The 19,120-nt window shown below is 48.4% G+C and overlaps 1 long non-coding RNA gene across 3 annotated transcripts; it reads left to right on the top strand.

Moving 5' to 3' along the window:
• Positions 1–680: 680 nt before the first annotated feature.
• On the top strand, positions 681–5,205 carry LOC123097722 (uncharacterized). 3 transcript variants are annotated; one of them, XR_006447419.1, is made up of 5 exons: positions 682–842; positions 1,904–2,032; positions 2,225–2,306; positions 2,611–4,115; positions 4,520–5,205. It is a non-coding gene; the product is annotated as an uncharacterized lncRNA (long non-coding RNA). The 3 variants fall into 3 exon arrangements; XR_006447417.1 differs by having other exon boundaries at positions 681–842; positions 2,611–5,205; XR_006447418.1 differs by having other exon boundaries at positions 683–842; positions 2,639–5,205.
• Positions 5,206–19,120: the final 13,915 nt, after the last annotated feature.

Here is a 19,120-nt window from a genome sequence, read left to right as displayed (position 1 = left end):
GAGGTCCGCCGCCCCTCGCCGTTCCCGCCGTCCAGAACCTCCTTCGTGCACCCAGGCCCGTCCAGACACCAGCGGCATCGCAGTCCCGCGCCCCTGCTTCCCTTCGTCCCCAGCTTCAGGTCGAGCAGCGCTTGCTGCCTCGAGCGCGTTGGCCAGGTCGACCGCACCCGCGTGCACGCAGTGCTGCAGCCAGCCTACTTCCGCCAAGGCCCAGCCCAGCACCGCTTCCTCCTCAACCGGCCTACCTCCTTCACCGACTGGGCCAAGAGATCATGGTGAGGTCACCCCGTGCGCCTTCCTTTTTTTTTCCGCTGTTGGGCCAGGCTGCAAATTCAGCCCGCATGTGTTTTTTTCCTATGGCAAGTTTAGCTATTTAGCCGAGGATTTACGGTTTTACAGAAAAACCCCTGTTCTTCATGCATATCATATCTCACAAACCGTGCATCGGTTTAAAATCTCTCGCTAATAATAAAGCACGGATTGACTTTGTCGGGTTCACTGTCACAATACGCTTTTTCTTATGTCATAATACGCTTTTACAATTTGTATGGACAAAATCGTAATATAAACAAGGTGGCACTAATTTGCAAGGGGGCGTCACAACAGAAGCTTTAACATCTACTCCCTTCGTTCGGAATTACTTGTCTTGGAAATGAATGTATCTAGAACTAAAATACGTGTAGATACGTCCATTTCTGCGACGAGTAATTTCGAACAGAGGGAGTATATTGGAGCTCGCCGGAGTCGGGCGACGGCAGACGGACGCTGGAGACGCAGGGGGCCGGAGCCGGGCGACACCAACCAGGCCACGGGTGGCGTACGAACGAGGGCTTCACCACTAGGTAATCCATTTATTCTCCCTCTTTTCCTACTTCACCTCAATCTGCCCCTGCCCCCGTCCATCCAGCGCCGCCGCCGATTCAGCATCCGCTCGCCGGGCGCCGTCATGCGGAGCCACCTGCCCAGCCTGCCCACGTCGGAAGGCTCCCCACCCCCGCCACGGGCCAGTTCGCCTCCGCCTCCTCTTGGAAGTGGCCGTGGGGAAGCGGAGGCCGCGACGTCGAGGTGACCTCATGTTCCACCCCGATCTCCGGCGGCGCTCCTCCCGGACCAGACCCAACCCCCGCGCCACCTCTGGCCCTCCAGTATGCCATTGGAGACTCCAGCTGCGACATCCATTGCCTTCTCGAGATCCGGCGGCCACCTGCACGCCAACTGTTCGGTCAATCGACCAAAGAGACCGGAGGTAATTCTTAGGGATGTAAGTTGACAATGGTGCACTGTTCGAGCTGCTACATGCTCCATCTCCTAGCCAGCGATGTCGCCGCATGCCCTGGTGAGAAGAAGTCAGCCCCTGCGTACTCCCAAGCTCCAAGACATGTGTCTTCTTCTCTCAATCCACAGCCTGAAGGCAGCAGCCTACTCTGTTAGCCTCATGTCGTGTTGTCGGCGCCGTCGGCACTCATCAAGCCCGTCCTCCAGGACACCCAGCGAGAGCTCTATCACATCTGCAATGACAAGCTAGAGGTCACAACAATTTATGGCATGATGATAACATCTATACTCTGTTATGTCATGCTGATAATGTCATGTACGCTGTTATTTTGAGTCGTTCATTTGCTAGCTCATTGGTACATAAGCAAGCCACAAATTTAACGGCAGCCGTTGGCACCGCTGGCTTTGGTGGCTTCTCCACAATATGCCACTTAAAATTAAGGGATGTCCACATATGCCATTTGAGGCTTTTTTGGCGGGCGGCGTTTGCAGGTTGGACGCCGCTGCCACTTACATGCTGAGTAATTCTGATTTTTGTTTCTTTGGATTTTCATTTGGAACTAATATTATGTCAAAGCATTCATTTATATACTGCTGATGTTTTGTACATTCTGATTAATTATATTAGCCTGGAGAATGGGGAGAAAGAGGAGGAGATGCGATCGTCGGCACGGTGCTGAACCATCGACCCAACAGTAAGATGAGTATGTATCGTGCAAGAGGAGATCCTCATCTACAGCCCACGTCTTGCCAGCCAGTACGATCACGTCCTCGCGTGCTTCCTCTGTACTAATCCAGTGCAGCAGTTGTCATCGTCCTAAAATCTAGATGGACATTTGGATGTTCTTAATCTTTTTTTCTTCTAAAATGAACATAGTTGCGAGCTTCTTTCTTGGGTAACCAAATTCTGATGGAATTTACAGTATAATTTTTGTTTTTTGTTTTTTAGATGCGACACATCTGGTGTACCCAAGGCCGTCCACATGCGTAATCATTTTCATGTGGGGATTAAAGTGATATGGAAGTTCCAGGTTTGTTCATTACACCTGCCAATCACATGTTTGTTAAAATTCGTAACTGAAAGAGTAAGATTCAAATTTTCTTTTCCTAGGTTCCATGATAATGTCCTATCTCAGGTTCTTTTTCTGATAGATCAACAAGTCATTTAGGATGACATGATTTTTTTTAACATTTGGAGTTCCTACACTAATGATATTAGTGGAGGAAATTTTACCACATGCTGCTCCTCCCAGTCCGCTAAATCATGGTTTTTTCATCATATGTGAACAAGTTTTGGGAGAGCTAAAACAATAATTTTTGGATTATTAACTCCAGGCTAATAGGCTGCCATCTGCCTCAACAGCTAACAACGCCTCCATTCCAGACCTTCAAAACCTCGAGCATCCCCCGTCCAAGGCGTCCCCAACCGGCAGTAAGCAATCACTTGTTTTCTACCCCAATATTGTGTTTGTCTGTCTAAATGATTGGCTCTATGAGAAGTTGCATTGGATGAATTCGTGCTCCATGATTATGGTGGCGATTTCTGTATGCAATTTCTCTGATTCATGCTCGAGTGTTGTGGGCCTATGAACTGGGGGTTCGGGTCAATTTACATGGCCTACCCATTTCTTCAAAACTTTTCACTGCTCGAACTGTATAGAGTGAATTGTAGCACATATGTGAGCAAAATCATGAGGCCATGATGGTACATATTTGATACAATACGTATGTTTTGCCTTCGTCAAAGTTCTCGGACACAAAAAGCTGGTTTCTTAGTTGCCTGTTTGTATCTCAAATGATTTTTGAGTTTTATGTTCTGATAAAAATGCATTGCTGTCGGTAATTATTCCTTCTAAGTAACCTCCTTCATCTTCAAGCTAACAAAGGAGAAAATGTCTCACTATAATGAGAAATTGCGACAAGAGCTGGTAAGTGCTTTCACAACTGCGGCAGTTTTGAACCAAAGTTGTATTCTAGGGTATTATTCTTAAAACAAATTCCATCATTTCTTTATTTCTTAACCATTAATCTCAATGAGTTGTTTATAGCTGTCACTGATGTAATGTTAAACCGATTATAAAAATGGCCTTTTCTTTTACTTTCTGATAATGACATGCTAATTCATCTTATATTTCTGTTTTAAGTAACTATCTCTACAGACTAGCGTACATTTTATTTTAAAAACAAGGGGTCTGCCATGATACAACAGGTTTCTGGGTAATTTTATCTATTCTACTTTTTCGATTGAAACATGAATATTTTCTTCGAACATATTTTTTTATAGTCACTGGGCATGATAACGAAACTTCAACTCAATGAAAAATGCAAGTGAGAGCACGAGGAATAGGAATTCATCTGTGTAACATATGGTCACATTCATCATGTTGATAAGCCAGTTGAAGCGGCACCTCATGTTCTTACTTTTCTCTATAGCAGTAAAGCAGATAAAGTTGGGCTTCTTCTGTGTTGTGAAGACCCAGGTTGTCACTAGGGTGTAAAAATGCAGACTTTCTTTTATTGGTTTATTGAAAGCCTCGCGATGCTTTGCTTCAGTATACTTGCAAATTGAATTGTTATATTGCACTATTTGGCCAATGTGCTAAAAGATCTGGTGAATATAATTGGACCATGGCCAGTATGAACATGGTAACATGTGCCCTGCCATACACCTATCTGTGCATGATTTCTATGTATATGCATCTACATTTCAGATCTGGCGGGGGCTGAGAAGCCGCACGACTCACATATTCAACTTAAATGAGGCTTCTTTACAATACATGTGGCATGTAATTCACAAGATATTTTGTGTTCTGTGCCTGCAGATAGAATATGAGGGCAGGGTAAGTTCTGCCTTTTACAATCTGCGGTTATTTGTTCTAGGTTAGCAACAGCCTCTTTTTTCCAGGAGAGAACAAGGTAATAAATAAGTAGTAATATTAGTTATGCTTAGATAAGTAACTAAAAATTATGATGGGATTTAGAATTGAGTTATAGGAGATTTTCAATTTTACCCTCTTCGGTTCAGATAATAGCTTGTCTGTCATATACTCCTTTAGCAAAACACCATCATATATTTTTTCGTTGAAACAAAGCAGCTAACTCGCTTCAGTCATAGTTCATCAAGAATCCTAATTTGGTAATGGTAGATTGTAGCTTAATTAAGAAGATTTCCTAGAAGTCATGTTAGGTTCTTTAGAAAAATTAAAGTTTCCAACCCAATTCAGTGATTTGTGCATGCTAACAGGGATTCATGCAAGCATGCTAACAGAGATTCATGTCGGCATGCTAACAGAGGAACATGTTTTATGATGAGAACCAATCAAGTTATAGGTGCATATTATCAGTGGAAAAAATTCCTTTATTGAAACACTATGAATTATTTTTTGATACAATGCTCAAGGTTGGGTGTATATTTGTAAAATTGATGGTTATTCATTCAGCTTAGACAACAGTATATTGTCATATTTTTTTAATCCTTTCGTTGCTATATTCTGCCTTACTTCTAATAATGTTCATCTTTTGGTGTTACTCATATATTAGTTGTATTTATCAAGCTTTACAAGATCACTATCCAGCAGTTCTTTCTACTTTGTGAAGGATATTGTATACGAAAAAGATAATTTTGGTTGGCACTGTTTAGATGATGCCATGCCGCAGCATCAGGTGGTTGTTATGATTGATGGAGGTCAGAGTCATAGGAGGACACGGTCTCCTCGTCACCGAGTGGCATCGTTTGGATGTTGCATTCCCCTATGCCGAATTGTTGGGTAGAGCGGTAGGAGTGAGGGTTCATGCGCTCATCGAGGCCGCTGCGCCCTTTGGGGACGTTACAACAGAGAAGATGAGAAGCCCGTTGCAACGCACGGGCATATGTACTATGATTTATATATGTAAAGTGCTTAGAATTTCATCTAGTTTCATATTTTTCCAACTTTCATCTATGTTAAAAATGTTTAACTTGTTGTTTGCATTAATTTGTGTAAATGCCATGTTAAAATGATTTATTTCATAACTAATTAACCATAGCTTCGAATTTAATAAACTTTATATGTAAATGGGGTGGAATAATGCATAGATTAACATGGTGCACTTTGTTTTACTGTTTAACAACATTAAAATATGTTTTAGGGCAGAACAGTACCAAATTCGAAATATGGACATGCGGATTTTTTGGAATTGTTGTTTCTTGTTTCCGGCCTCATTTAAACTTGCCTAAATAGTTAGTTTACTTATGCTTTACCTCTTGTCATGTTTAATAACATTTAATATTGTTGTGTACCTAAACGAGAGCGAATTAAATAACTCAAATGTGGTGTTTCATCAATATTACATATTGAGCTTCACTTAATTTGTAGTATTGTTTGTGCACTTTGCCATGCCATGCCTCATTAAACCGGACATGCATCATACTTGATTTTACATCGTGCCATGCTTATGTGATGGTTGTTTACTTTGTTGTTTGCTTCTTTCCGGTTTGATTGTCTCATTAGCTTTGGTTTTGTTCTGGAGTTGTGGGGATTCGTTCGACTACGTCCGTTTGTCTTCTTCATGGACTCGTTCTTCTTTGTGAGATTCAGGCAAGATGATCATTACCCCCGATATCACTTTTATCTTTGCTTGCTAGTTGTTTGTTCTATCGTTATGTCGCGCTCCTACCACTTGTCATACAAGCCTCTCATTATGCCATGTCAAGCCTCTAACCCACCTTTTTAGCAAACCGTTGTTTGACTATGTTACCGCTTTTGCTCAGCCCCTTTTATAGCGTTGTTAGTTGCAGGTGAAGTTGAAGATTGCTTCATGTTGAAACATGTTTATGTTGGGATATCACAATATCTCTTATTTTAATTAATGCATCTATATACTTGGTAAAGGGTGGAAGGCTCGGCCTTATGCCTGATGTTTTGTTCCACTCTTGCCGCCTTAGTTTCCGTCATACCGGTGTTATGTTCCTTGATTTTGCGTTCCTTACGCGGTTGGGGTTATGGGACCCCCTTGACAGTTCGCTTTGAATAAAACTCCTCCAGCAAGGCCCAACCTTGGTTTTAACATTTGCCTATCACCTATACTTTTCCCTTGAGTGCTGCAGCCCCGAGGGTCATCTTTATTTTAACCCCTCGGGCCAGTGCTTCTCTGAGTGTTGGTCCAACCTAGAGCCACTTGCGGTGCCACCCCTTCACCCGGGGTCTTCGGTTGCTATACGTAGTGTTCATCCGGTGTGCCCTGAGAACGAGATATGTGCAGCTCCCATCGGGATTTGTCGGCACATTCGGGCGGTCTTGCTGGTCTTGTTTTACCAATTGTCAAAATGTCTTGTAATCGGGATTCCGAGTCTGATCGGGTTGTTTCGGGAGAAGGAACATCCTTCTTTGATCGTGAGAGCTTGTGATGGGCTAAGTTGGGACACCCCTGCAGGGTATAAACTTTCCAGAGCCGTGCCCGCGGTTATGTGGCAGATGGGAATTTGTTAATATCCGGTTGTAGAGAACTTGACACTTGACTTAATTAAAATGCATCAACCGTATGTGTAGCCGTGATGGTCTCTTTTCGGCGGAGTCCGGGAAGTGAACACGGTTTGGGTTATGTTTGAACGTAAGTAGTTCAAGATCACTTCTTGATCACTTCTAGTCTACGACCGTGGCGTAGTTTCTCATCTTACTCTTGTACTCGTAAGTTAGCCACCATATTTGCTTAGCGCTTGTTGCAACTCCACCTCATTACCTTATCCTACCCATAAGCTTAAATAGTCTTGAACTCGCGGGTTTTGAAATTGCTGAGTCCTCGTGACTCATAGATACTACCAAAACAATTGCAGGTATCGATGATACCAGTGCAGGTGATGCCACCGAACTCGTGTGGGAGTTCGACAGGACCTTGGCCGTTACTATGTTTCGTTTCTCGATGATCAGTAGTGGAGCCCAGTTGGGACGATCAGGGATCTAGCATTTGGGGTTATCTTCTTTTCATTTGGATTTGTCCGTAGTCGGACTATGTGTGCACTCTGAATGATGTATGAATTATACGATCTTTGTGTGAAGTGGCGATTGTAAGCCAACTTTATTTATCCCTTTCTTGTTCATTACATGGGATTGTGTGAAGATGACCCTTCTCGCGACAAAACCACAATGCGGTTATGCCTCTAAGTCGTGCCTTGACACGTGGGAGATATAGCCGCATCGTGGGCGTTACACCTATTTAAAGTGAATGCACCCGTCTCTAAAGCATAACCCCAAAACGATAGCGGTAAATCAGTAAGAGACATCATAGATCGCACCATATTCAATAAAGTACGGTTACGACGTTCGGACACACCATTTCACTGTGGTGTTCCAGGTGGCGTAAGTTGTGAAACTATTCCTCATTGTTTCAAATGAAGACCAAACTCGTAACTCAAATATTCACCTCCATGATCAGATCGTAGAAACTTTATTTTCTTGTTACGATGATGTTCCACTTCACTATGAAATTCTTTGAACTTTTCAAATGTTTCAGACTTATGTTTCATTAAGTAGATATAACCATATCTGTTCAAATCATCTGTGAAGGTAAGAAAATAACGACACCCGCCATGAGTCTCAACACTCATTGGACTGCATACATCGGTATGTATTATTTTCAATAAGTCAGTAGCTCGTTCCATTGTTCCGGAGTACGGAGTTTTAGTCATCTTGCCCATAAGGTACGGTTCGCAAGCACCAAGTGATTCATAATCAAGTGATTCCAAAAGTCCATCAGCATGGAGTTTCTTCATACGCTTTACATCGATATGACCCAAACGGCAGTGCCACAAATAAGTTGCACTATCATTATCAACTTTGCATCTTTTGGCTTCAATATTATGAATATGTGTATCATCATGATCGAGATTCGACAAAAATAGACCACTCAGCAAGGGTGCATGATCATAAAAGATATTACTCATATAAATAGAACAACCATTATTCTCTGATTTAAATGAATAATTGTCTCGTATCAAACAAGATCCAGATATAATGTTCATGCTCAACGCTGGCACCAAATACCAATTATTAAGGTCTAAAACTAACCCCGAAGGTAGATGTAGAGGTAGCGTGCGACGGCGATCACATCGACCTTGGAACCATTTCCCACGCGCATCGTCACCTCGTCCTTAGCCAATCTTAGTTTAATCCGTAGCCCCTGTTTTGAGTTGCAAATATGAGCAACAGAACCAGTATCAAATACCCAGGTGCTACTACGAGTATTAGTAAGGCACACATCAATAACATGTATATCAAATATACCTTTCACTTTGCCATCCTTCTTATCTGCCAAATACTTGGGGCAGTTCCGCTTCCAGTGACCAGTCCCTTTGCAGTAGAAGCACTCAGTTTCAGGCTTAGGTCCAGATTTGGGTTTATTCTCCTGAGCAGCAACTTTCTTGCCGTTCTTCTTGAAGTTCCCCTTCTTCTCTTTGCCCTTTTTCTTGAAACTAGTGGTCTTATTGACCATCAACACTTGATACTCCTTGATTTCTACCTCCGCAGCTTTTAGCGTCGCGAAGAGCTCGGGAATAGTCTTGTTCATCCCTTGCATATTATAGTTCATCATGAAGCCTTTATAGCTTGGTGGCAGTGATTGAAGAACTCTGTCAATGACACTATCATCAGGAAGATTAACTCCCAGCTTTGTCAAGTGGCTATGGTACCCAGACATTCTGAGTATGTGTTCATTGACAGAATTATTCTCCTCCATTTTGCAGCTGTAGAACTTGTTGGAGACTTCATATCTCTCAACTCGAGCATTTGCTTGAAATATTAACTTCAATTCTTGGAACATATCATATGCTCCATGACGTTCAAAACGTCTTTGAAGTCCCGATTCTAAGCCGTAAAGCATGGCACACTGAACTATCGAGTAGTCATCAGCTTTGCTCTGCCAGACATTCTTAACGTCATCAGTAGCATCTACAGCAGGCCTGGCACCCAGCGGTGCTTCTAGGACATAATTCTTCTGTGCAGCAATGAGGATAATCCTCAAGTTACAGACCCAGTCCGTGTGGTTGCTGCCATCATCTTTCAACTTAGCTTTCTCTAGGAACGCATTAAAATTCAAAGGAACGGTAGCACGGGCCATTAATCTACAATAACATAGACATGCAAAATAACTATCAGGACTAAGTTCATGATAAATTAAAGTTCAATTAATCATATTACTTAAGAACTCCCACTTAGATAGACATCCCTCTAGTCATCTAAATGATCACGTGATCCAAATCAACTAAACCATGTCCGATCATCACGTGAGATGGAGTAGCTTTCAATGGTGAACATCACTATGTTGATCATATCTACTATATGATTCACGTTCGACCTTTCGGTCTTAGTGTTCTGATGCCATATCTGCATATGCTAGGCTCGTCAAGTTTAACCCGAGTATTCCGCATGTGCAAAACTAGCTTGCACCCGTTGTATGTGAACGTAGAGCTTACCACACCTGATCATCACGTGGTGTCTCAGCACGACGAACTGTAGCAACGGTGCATACTCAGGGAGAACACTTATACCTTGAAATTTAGTAAGGGATCATCTTATAATGCTACCGCCGTACTAAGCAAAATAAGATGCATAAAAGATAAACATCACATGCAATCAAAATATGTGACATGATATGGCCATCATCGTCTTGTGCTCATGATCGCCATCAGCGAAGCATCGTCATGATCTCCATCGTCACCGGCGCGACACCTTGATCTCCATCGTAGCATCATTGTCATCTCGCCAACTATTGTTACTAAGACTATCGCTACCGCTACCGCTTAGTGATAAAGTAAAACAATTACATGGCGATTGCATTGCATACAATAAAGCGACAACCATATGGCTCCTGCCAGTTGTCGATAACTTTGTTACAAAACATGATCATCTCATACAACAATTTATATCACATCATGTCTGAACCATATCACATCACAGCAAGCCCTGCAAAAACAAGTTAGACGTCCTCTACTTTGTTGTTGTAAGTTTTACATGGCTGCTACGGGCTTCTAGCAAGAACCGTTCTTACCTACGCATCAAAACCACAACGATTTTTCGTCAAGTGTGTTGTTTTAACCTTCAACAAGGATCGGCCATAGTCAAACTCGATTCAACTAAAGTTGGAGAAACAGACACTCGCCAGCCACCTATGTGCATAAGCACGTCAGTAGAACCAGTCTCATGAACGCGGTCATGTAATGTCGGTCCGGGCCGCTTCATCCAAAAATACCGCCGAATCAAAGTAAGACGTTTGTGGTAAGCAGTATGACTATTATCACCCACAACTCTTTGTGTTCTACTCGTGCATAAAACATCTACGCATAGACCTGGCTCGGATGCCACTGTTGGGGAACGCGGTAATTTCAAAAAAATTCCTACGATCACGCAAGATCTATCTAGGAGATGCATAGCAACGAGAGGGGAGAGTGTGTCCACGTACCCTCGTAGACCGAAAGCGGAAGCGTTTCAATAACGCGGTTGATGTAGTCAAAGTTCTTCGCGATCCAACCGATCCAAGTACCGAACGTACGGCACCTCCGCGTTCAGCACACGTTCAGCTCGATGACGTCTCGCGTGCTCTTGATCCAGTTGAGGACGAGGTGAGTTCCGTCAGCATGACGGCGTGGCGACGGTGATGATGATGTTACCGGTGCAGGGCTTCGCCTAAGCTCTATGATGGTATGATCGAGGTGTGTAACTGTGGAGGGGGGCACCACACACGGTTAAGAGAAACTTGTGTGTTCAAGGGTGCCCCCTGCCCCCGTATATAAAGGAGGGAGGGGGAGGCCGGCCGGCCCTAGGGGGCGCGCCCAAGAGGAGGAGTCCTACTAGGACTACTAGTCCTAGTAGGATTCTCCTACAAGGAAGAAGGGGGGAAGGAAGGAGAGGGAGAGGGAGTAGGAAAGGGGGCACCGCCCCCCCCTTCCCTTGTCATATTCGGACTGCTAAGGGGGCGGGGGCACGGCCTGCCCTGGCCACCCTCCTCTCTCTCCACTAAGGCCCATGGTGGCCCATTAGTTCCCCCGGGGGGTTCCGGTAACCCCTCCAGCACTCCGATTTTACCCGAAACTTCCCGAAACACTTCCGGTGTCCGAATAACATGGTCCAATATATCAATGTTTATGTCTCGACCATTTAGAGACTCCTCGTCACGTTTGTGATCTCATCTGGGACTTCGAACAAACTTCGGTCATCAAAAACACATAACTCATAATACATATCGTCATCGAACGTTAAGCGTGCAGACCCTACATGTTCGAGAACTATGTAGACATGACCGATACACATCTCCGGTCAATAACCAATAGCGGAACCTAGATGCTCATATTGGCTCCTACATATTCTACAAAGATCTTTATCGGTCAAACCGCATAACAACATACGTTGTTCCCTTTCTCATCGGTATGTTACTTGCCCGAGATTTGATCGTCGGTATCATCATACCTAGTTCAATCTCGTTATCGGCAAGTCCCTTTACTTGTTCCGTAATACTTCATCCGGCAACTAACTCATTAGTCACATTGCTTGCAAGGCTTATAGTGATGAGCATTACCAAGAGGGCCCAGAGATACCTCTCCGAAACACGGAGTGACAAATCCTAATCTTGATCTATGCCAACCCAACAAACACCTTTGGAGACACCTGTAGAGCATCTTTATAATCACCCATTTACGTTGTGACGTTTGATAGCACACAAGGTGTTCCTCCGGTATTCGGGAGTTGCATAATCTCATAGTCTGAGGAACATGTATAAGTCATGAAGAAAGCAGTAGCAATGAAACTGTAACGATCATAATGCTAAGCTAACGGATGGGTCATGTCCATCACATCATTCTCCTAATGATGTGATCCCGTTCATCAAATGACAACACATGTCTATGGTTAGAAAACTTAACCATCTTTGATTAACGAGCTAGTCAAGTAGAGGCATACTAGGGACATTATGTTTTGTCTATGTATTCACACATGTACTAAGTTTCCGGTTAATACAATTCTAGCATGAATAATAAACATTTATCATGAAATAAGGAAATAAATAATAACTTTATTATTGCCTCTAGGGCATATTTCCTTCAGTTCGGGCCATCTTGTGGTGTAAAACCCTACTCCTGCTTTGTGGTGGATTTGCCTCAGGGGCTGAGGATGAACTAGTATAGTGGAGAACAACCTCAGGAGGTGTGTTCTTGGGCTCAAGTGAGCTGGTGAGCGTGGAGTGGATGTGGTTTCTCCTCCTTTCCCACGGTGGTGGTTAGGTCCTATTTATAGTGGCCTTGGTACTCTTCCCGAATGGAGGCGGGAAGGGATCCCACAACGGCCAAATTTGAAGGGAGACAACAAGTACATCTTATCCTGACTAAAGTGGTCTTCGCCTGCAAAAGCCTCTGGTCGTGACGCTGCGGTGGGCTCGGCGATGACCTCCGTCCTGCCGTCCTGGCGGTCTTGGTCTTGTTGCACGGGAATGGAAACATTTGGCTGCTTCCTCGGGACTCTGCGCCTGCTGCTTGCCTCCTTTGCACCAAAGAGAAACTAGCACACTGCGCCCCCTGGCGCCCGCCTGGCCTCGATCGTCATGGCTCACGTCACCCGAACCTCATGAGGTGAGCCTTGCATAGAAATCTCTGCTCCTCGGGAGCCAGCCTGAGGAGGCTGATCCCCTTGGAGGTCTTGGTGTTGTCCGCCTCGCGAGGCTTGCCACTTGCGAGCGTCTTGGGTTGTCGATGTCGAAACTGGGCCATACCGGATCATCGATGGAGCCACGCCACGGGCCGCAGGCAGGCAAGTCTGGGTACCCCCTGTCGGCGTCTGGATACAGGGGTACCCAAACTTGTCTGCCTGCGGCCCACGGCATGGCTCCATCGACGGCCTGCTACGGCCCAGCTTTGGCATTGAAAGAGCTGGTTATCGACTAGAGGGGGGTGAATAGGCGATTTTTGTGAAAGTCTTCAAAACATGGGAGTTTCGAAGACAAACAATAGAAATGACACTATTCGTATGCAGCGGAAGGTAGACTACACTAGGCAAGCCATAGTCAAGTATTCAATGAAGTGAAAGCACGAAGACTATTAGCAGCTAGGTAGTAAGGATCAGGATGGAAGATAGTATGAAGCCAATCAGAACAAGTAGTCACACAGTGAAGTCAAACAGATAATGCAAGTAGGCAATGACTTCACGAAGACAAACTGTAAGTAAAGAGAAGTGAGAGATAGAACCAGTAGCTTGGAGAGGACAGAGATTTGTTCGACCAGTTCCAGTTGCCGTGACAACTGTACGTCTGGTTAGGGAGGCTGAGATTCAACTCAGAAGACCGCGTCTTCACCTTATTCCCCTTGAGCTAAGGACACTTAGTCCCCGCCCAATCACTCTGGTAAGTCTTCAAGGTAGACTTCCAAACCTTCACAGACTTCGTTCACCGGCAATCCACAATGACTCTTGGATGCTGAGAACGCGACGCCTAACCGGCTGGAGGATTCACAGTCCTCAAGTGTAACAAGTCTTCAGATCACATGGACAGAAAGACTTCAGTGATGCCAAACACTCTTTGGGCTCTGGGTGGTTTGGGCTTTGTCCTCGCAAGGATTCTCTCTCAAATGCTTCGGAGGTGGGTTGCTCTCAAACGACAAAAGCCGTGTACTAACTCTGAGCAGCCACCAATTTATGGTGTAGGGAGTGGGCTATTTATAGCCACTGGGCAACCTGACCTGATTTGTCCGAAATGACCCTGGGTCACTAAGGAACTGACACGTGTCCCAACGGTCAGATTTCAAACACACGCGACAGCTTGACTTGGGCTACAAGTAAAGCTGACTCATCCGACTCTGGATAAGATTTGCTCTCATTGTCTTCGCTCGAAGACATAGGATTTGGTTGAGCATCACTTCAGTCACTCTGACTTTGTTCACTTGGACCCCACTTAACAGTGCGGTGGTTCCTATGACTCAACAAAGAAGAAAAGGAAGCAACGAAACAGCTAAGTCTTCGCGCTCCATAGTCTTCATGCGATGTCTTCTCATGTCATAGTCTTCAACGTGAATAGCTTCACAGATCGCCATTGTCTTCAATGTCTTCACACATTTTTAGGGGTCATCTCCGGTAGGTAAACCGAATCAATGAGGGACTACTACCTGTGTTATCCTGCAATTCTCACAAACACATTAGTCCCTCAACCAGGTTTGTCGTGAATACTCCAAAACCAACTAGGGGTGGCACTAGATGCACTTACAGGCATCAACAAGTCAAGACCCTCGCGAGGGGCCAAGCCTGGCGAGGCGGACGACACCAAGACCTCCCAGGGGATCGGCCTCTCAGGCTGGCTCCCAAGAAGCGGAGATTTCTATGCAAGGTGCACCTCGCGAGGCTCAACTGACGTGAGCCACGAAGACCAAGGCCAGGTGGGCGCCAGCGGGCACCAACAGGCGCAGAGTACCAGTTTCTTCTTCCGTGCAAAGGAGGCAAGCAGCAGGCGCAGGGTCCTGAGGAATCAGCCAAAGGTTTCCATTCTGGTGCAACAAGACCGAGACCGCCAGGACGGCAGGACGGAGGTCATCACCGAGCCCGCCGCAGCGTCACGACCAGAGGCTTTTGCAGGCGAAGACCACTTTAGTCAGGATAGGATGTACATGTTGTCCCCCTTCAAATTTGGTCGTTTGTGGGATCTGTCAGATTTCGGGTTCCGCAAACCCTTGATAGGTTCGAGCTCTGGGGTGCGTGCGGAGATCTCAACCTACCCAACCTGCCTGCTCGCGATCCTCCTAAGCCTAGCGCGTCTAGCTCAAAGGGGCAAAGAGACATAGCCGTTTATCCTGGTTCGGGCCACCTTGCGGTGTAATACCCTACTCCAGCGTTTTGGTGGATTGCCTCGAAGGGCTGAGGATGAACTAGTACAGTGGATGAACTGGCCTCAGGAGGTGAGCTATTCTTGAGCTCAAGAGAGCTAGTGCGGTGGCTGGATGAGAAGGGATCTGATCTCCCCTCCCTCCTTGGTGGTGGCTAAGTCCTATTTATAGTGGCCTTGGTCCTCTTCCCAAATGTTGGCGGGAAGGGATCCCACAACGGCTAGATTTGAAGGGGGACAGTAGTACATCCTATCCTGACTAAAGTGGTCTTCGCCTATGAAAAGCCTCTGGTCGTGACACTGCGGTGGGCTCAGTGATGACCTCCGTCCTGCCGTTCTGGCGGTCTTGGTCTTGTTGCACCAGAATGGAAATCTTTGGCTGATTCCTCGGGACTCCACACCCGCCGCTTGCCTCCTTTGCACTAAAGGGGAACTGGCGCCCTGCGCCCGCCTGGCCTTGGTCGTCATGGCTCACGTCAGCTGAGCCTCGCGAGGTGCACCTTGCATAGAACTCTCCGTCCCTCGGGAGCCAGCCTGAGGAGGCCGATCCCTCGGGGGTCTTGGCGACGTCCGCCTCGTGAGGCTTGGCCCCTTGCGAGGGTCTTGAGCTGTTGATGCTGAAGCTGGGCCGTACCAGGCCGCTGATGGAGCCACGTAGTGGGCCGCAGGCAGGCAAGTCTGGGTACCCCCGTATCCAGAACGCCGACAATAGCCCCCGGGCCCAAGGCGCGCTCAGACTTGGCTTCTAGGCGAAGCCAAAGGGCAAGTACGGAACGCCGCGGGCCCTAACCGCCTGCGGCCTTGAACGATGCATGGCGATTGATGGGACGTGGGCGTCTTCACTTCCCCACGCTGCCTCGACAATCGTTCGACTTGACGGGTCGATGCTGCATGCAAGGGATCATCATGGCGCGAGGTCGTGGAGGCCGGTGGTTGGCCTCCCTTTGGCTATAAATGAGGGGGAGGGGCAGAGCCCCCCTCTCTCATTTCTCGTCCGTCTTCTTGCTGCCCATTTCTTCTCCTTCTCCGTCTTGCTCCTGCTTCCATGGCGCCGATCAGGAGGTTTTCTGCGGCTAAAAAGGGAAAGGCCCCTCGGGAAACGCCTGATCCTCTCCCACTGAAGAAGCGGCTCCACCTTCCTCATGATGTCGGCGCGAGACAAGAGGTGACCAGGCCTTGGCAGTCGAGGCCTCCGCCCGGCTTCCCCATTCCTCTGTACGCCCTCACTCGGGATGAGGATGTGCGCCATTGAGCTATTCCAGGCGGCGCAGATCGAGTCGTCGCTGTCTTGCATGCCGAGCCACGGACCCACGCCAAAGGTAGTTCGCGCGAGTTCGTGGTGTGGGCAGCGATGCCGCCCGACTCATGGATCCGGCTCCCGAGGTCCTTCGCCGACGAGCTGCCTCCAAGGGGGCCGCTTGAGCTGTGGCTGCAGCATGCCGGGTGTTGTAGCCTGGCCACCGGAGCTGAGGTCGAGGTGGTGCCCCCTGGGGATGTCTTCATGACCCGCGGATGGGGCGAGGTCGCCCGGGCCTGCCGGGCAGTGGGGGCCCTCGCGATCCACTTTGAATACGACGACGCCTCCACCCTGTTCTTCAAGGTCTTCGACGAGGAGGGCCAGCGGCTGGAGTGCTGCCCTGGGGGAAGTAGCCTGCGGAACGCGACCGAGGGTGCCAGACCTACTTCCACCCCCGCCAGCACCTCCTCCGGCAGCAGCGGCGACTCTTGGGAATCCAGCGATTCTCCTGAGCCCAGCGAATCTCCGGAGTCCAGAGATGACAGCTACGTGCCGCCAAGCTCCCGCCGCGGTCGGAGCGCGGCGGCGGCTGCCGCTCGGCATCGTCGGTGATGCGTGCTGGCCTAGAGGAACCCTTCTCCTTTTGTTTCCGTGCTCGGAATTAGAATTAGCCCCGCGGGGCGTGTAAGGATCGACATGTTTTAATTCCTGCGTTGCTCTTTTGGTTTTATGATACAATCATGTGTCCTGATCAGGCATGATTACCCCCTTTTCTTCCCCTTAAGTAGTGTAGCGCTCTACGCCAGCGGGACCCAGTCCCCAGGCAGGCTTCAGCCGTCGCTAGTATGCCAGGTCGCAATGTCGTGGTCAAGGCTAAGAGGTGAGCGGCCCGAGGTCCGGTGAGAGCTCGAGAGGCGCGATGCTCGCGAGGTCCCCCTTGGCGTGCAAGCAGCTGCCCAAGAAACAGAAAGGGAAGTAAAACTGTCGGAGCAGGAGTGCGAGACTAGGGCGAGCGGGTTGTGAGTCTGATAATGTGACACGTATGACTTATCTTTTAGCAGACTCACCACGATTTCCCCGAGTGGTGTCCATTTATGCACCCGCGGTAGTGTCACCAGGCTGGGCCCATGACGATAACCTTCTTCCCTTGCTTGCCTAGGTGCTCTATGTCCTCGGGTCCCGGCCCTCGAGCAGGCTGAGCCACCGTTGGTATGCCAGGTCCCGATGCCATGGTCAAGGCTAGAGGGTGAGAGCTGGAGAGCCAGTAGGAGGTCCTGAGGCGCAATGCTCAAGATCCCCCCTTTAACGTGCAAGTGACTCGCGAGGTAAGGTGGTGACCATCGGGGCCTGCCTGTAGATCGGCCTCGGGTGAACCTGCAAGTTAGCTGGCAGGAGAGATTGCAATTCCTCACGGGGCAGACTGCCTGCCCCTGGACCCTTCACATGAAGACGAAGGCACCGAGGACCTGGTGAGGTGGCGTGCGCGAGGTGGGCCGCCAGCCAGAGCTCGGTTCTCGGGTTTGTCAACGTTGCAGGGACGGACCCAAGCACAAGCGTCGTGCCAGCGTGAGTAGCCCCCGCTATGGGGCGGGCAGAGGACAGGTCAACAAGCGTAAGGAGACTGCAAGGCGGTTAAGATTTGAAGTGAGCAGGCAGTGGTCATAGATAAGTTCATGAGAGATAGTTAGGCAGCTCTGACGGATGCAAAAGGATACATGCCGCAGGGACGGACCCACGCGGATTGGGGATAGTGTATCCCGAGGGGCGCCCCCAAACCGGTCGAACTAAAAAGATGTCACCTAGCACCGTTGCTGAAGAGATGTCGGGGTAACGGAAGGCGTGGGCCGCTGAGTTCATCCTTCATGAGCCGCCTTGGCCCTGAGCCTCGGGAGGCTCCGGGGGCCTGGGGGCTCCTGAAGGTGCATCTCCATCTCTGCCAAGATCGCCCGGTGCCTAGCCTCCCGAGCCTCCAGGACATTCCGCATGCGGTGCTGGAACGCCCCAGCCGCGCTCGGCAGGCCGAAGGGCATGCGAACGTAGCTGTGAGGCGGACCCCCGCATCGGCCGGCACGAGACGGCCAGAAGAGCTGCCGAGATGCGGCCATGTTGAGCCCTGGGATGTCGATGCAGACGCGGAACTCCTTACCCTCTTTAGGGCAATGAACCGCGCCCCACGGTGAGCGGCGATCGCCCTGCAGAACCCTTGCCTCCTGAATCTCCTGGACTGCCTTGCTTATGAACTCCTGAGCGCCTAACGCCTTACACCCTGCGCCTTCTCCTACGAAGCATGCGCTGAAGCACGCCTCCACGTGGTGCCCAAGAGCCTCCCTCGTGACGCTGGCCAGGTTTGAGGCCCTCCAGATGACAGCCCCCAATCCCAGCCTGAGAGGGGCGTCGGGCGCGCTTTCCTATGCGATAGGTGAAGGCGCTGTCGGCGTTCTGTTAACGGGGGTCCCCAGACTTGGCTGCCTCCGGCCTCCGGCGTGGCTCAAGCAGTGGCCCAATACGGCCCGTCTACATCAACCCAAGCTCAAGACCCTCACGAGGGGCCAAGCCTCGCGGGGTGGACGACGCAAGGCTTCCTCAGGGACGGCCTCACCAGGCAGGCTCGCGAGGAGGCGGAGAGATCAAGGCAAGGAGTACCTTGCGAGGTGCTCGTGACGCAAGCCATGACGATCAAGACCAGGCGGGCGCCAGCCTGTGTAGTGTCCTCGTTTCTTGTTTGGTGCAAAGGGAGCAAGCGCAGGCGCGGAGTACCGAGGCATCAAGCAAAGGTTACCATAT

This window comes from Triticum aestivum, chromosome 4D, assembly GCF_018294505.1.
Source record: "Triticum aestivum cultivar Chinese Spring chromosome 4D, IWGSC CS RefSeq v2.1, whole genome shotgun sequence".
Classification (NCBI taxonomy): Eukaryota; Viridiplantae; Streptophyta; class Magnoliopsida; order Poales; family Poaceae; genus Triticum; species Triticum aestivum.
This window is presented reverse-complemented; position numbering and strand designations above follow the sequence as displayed.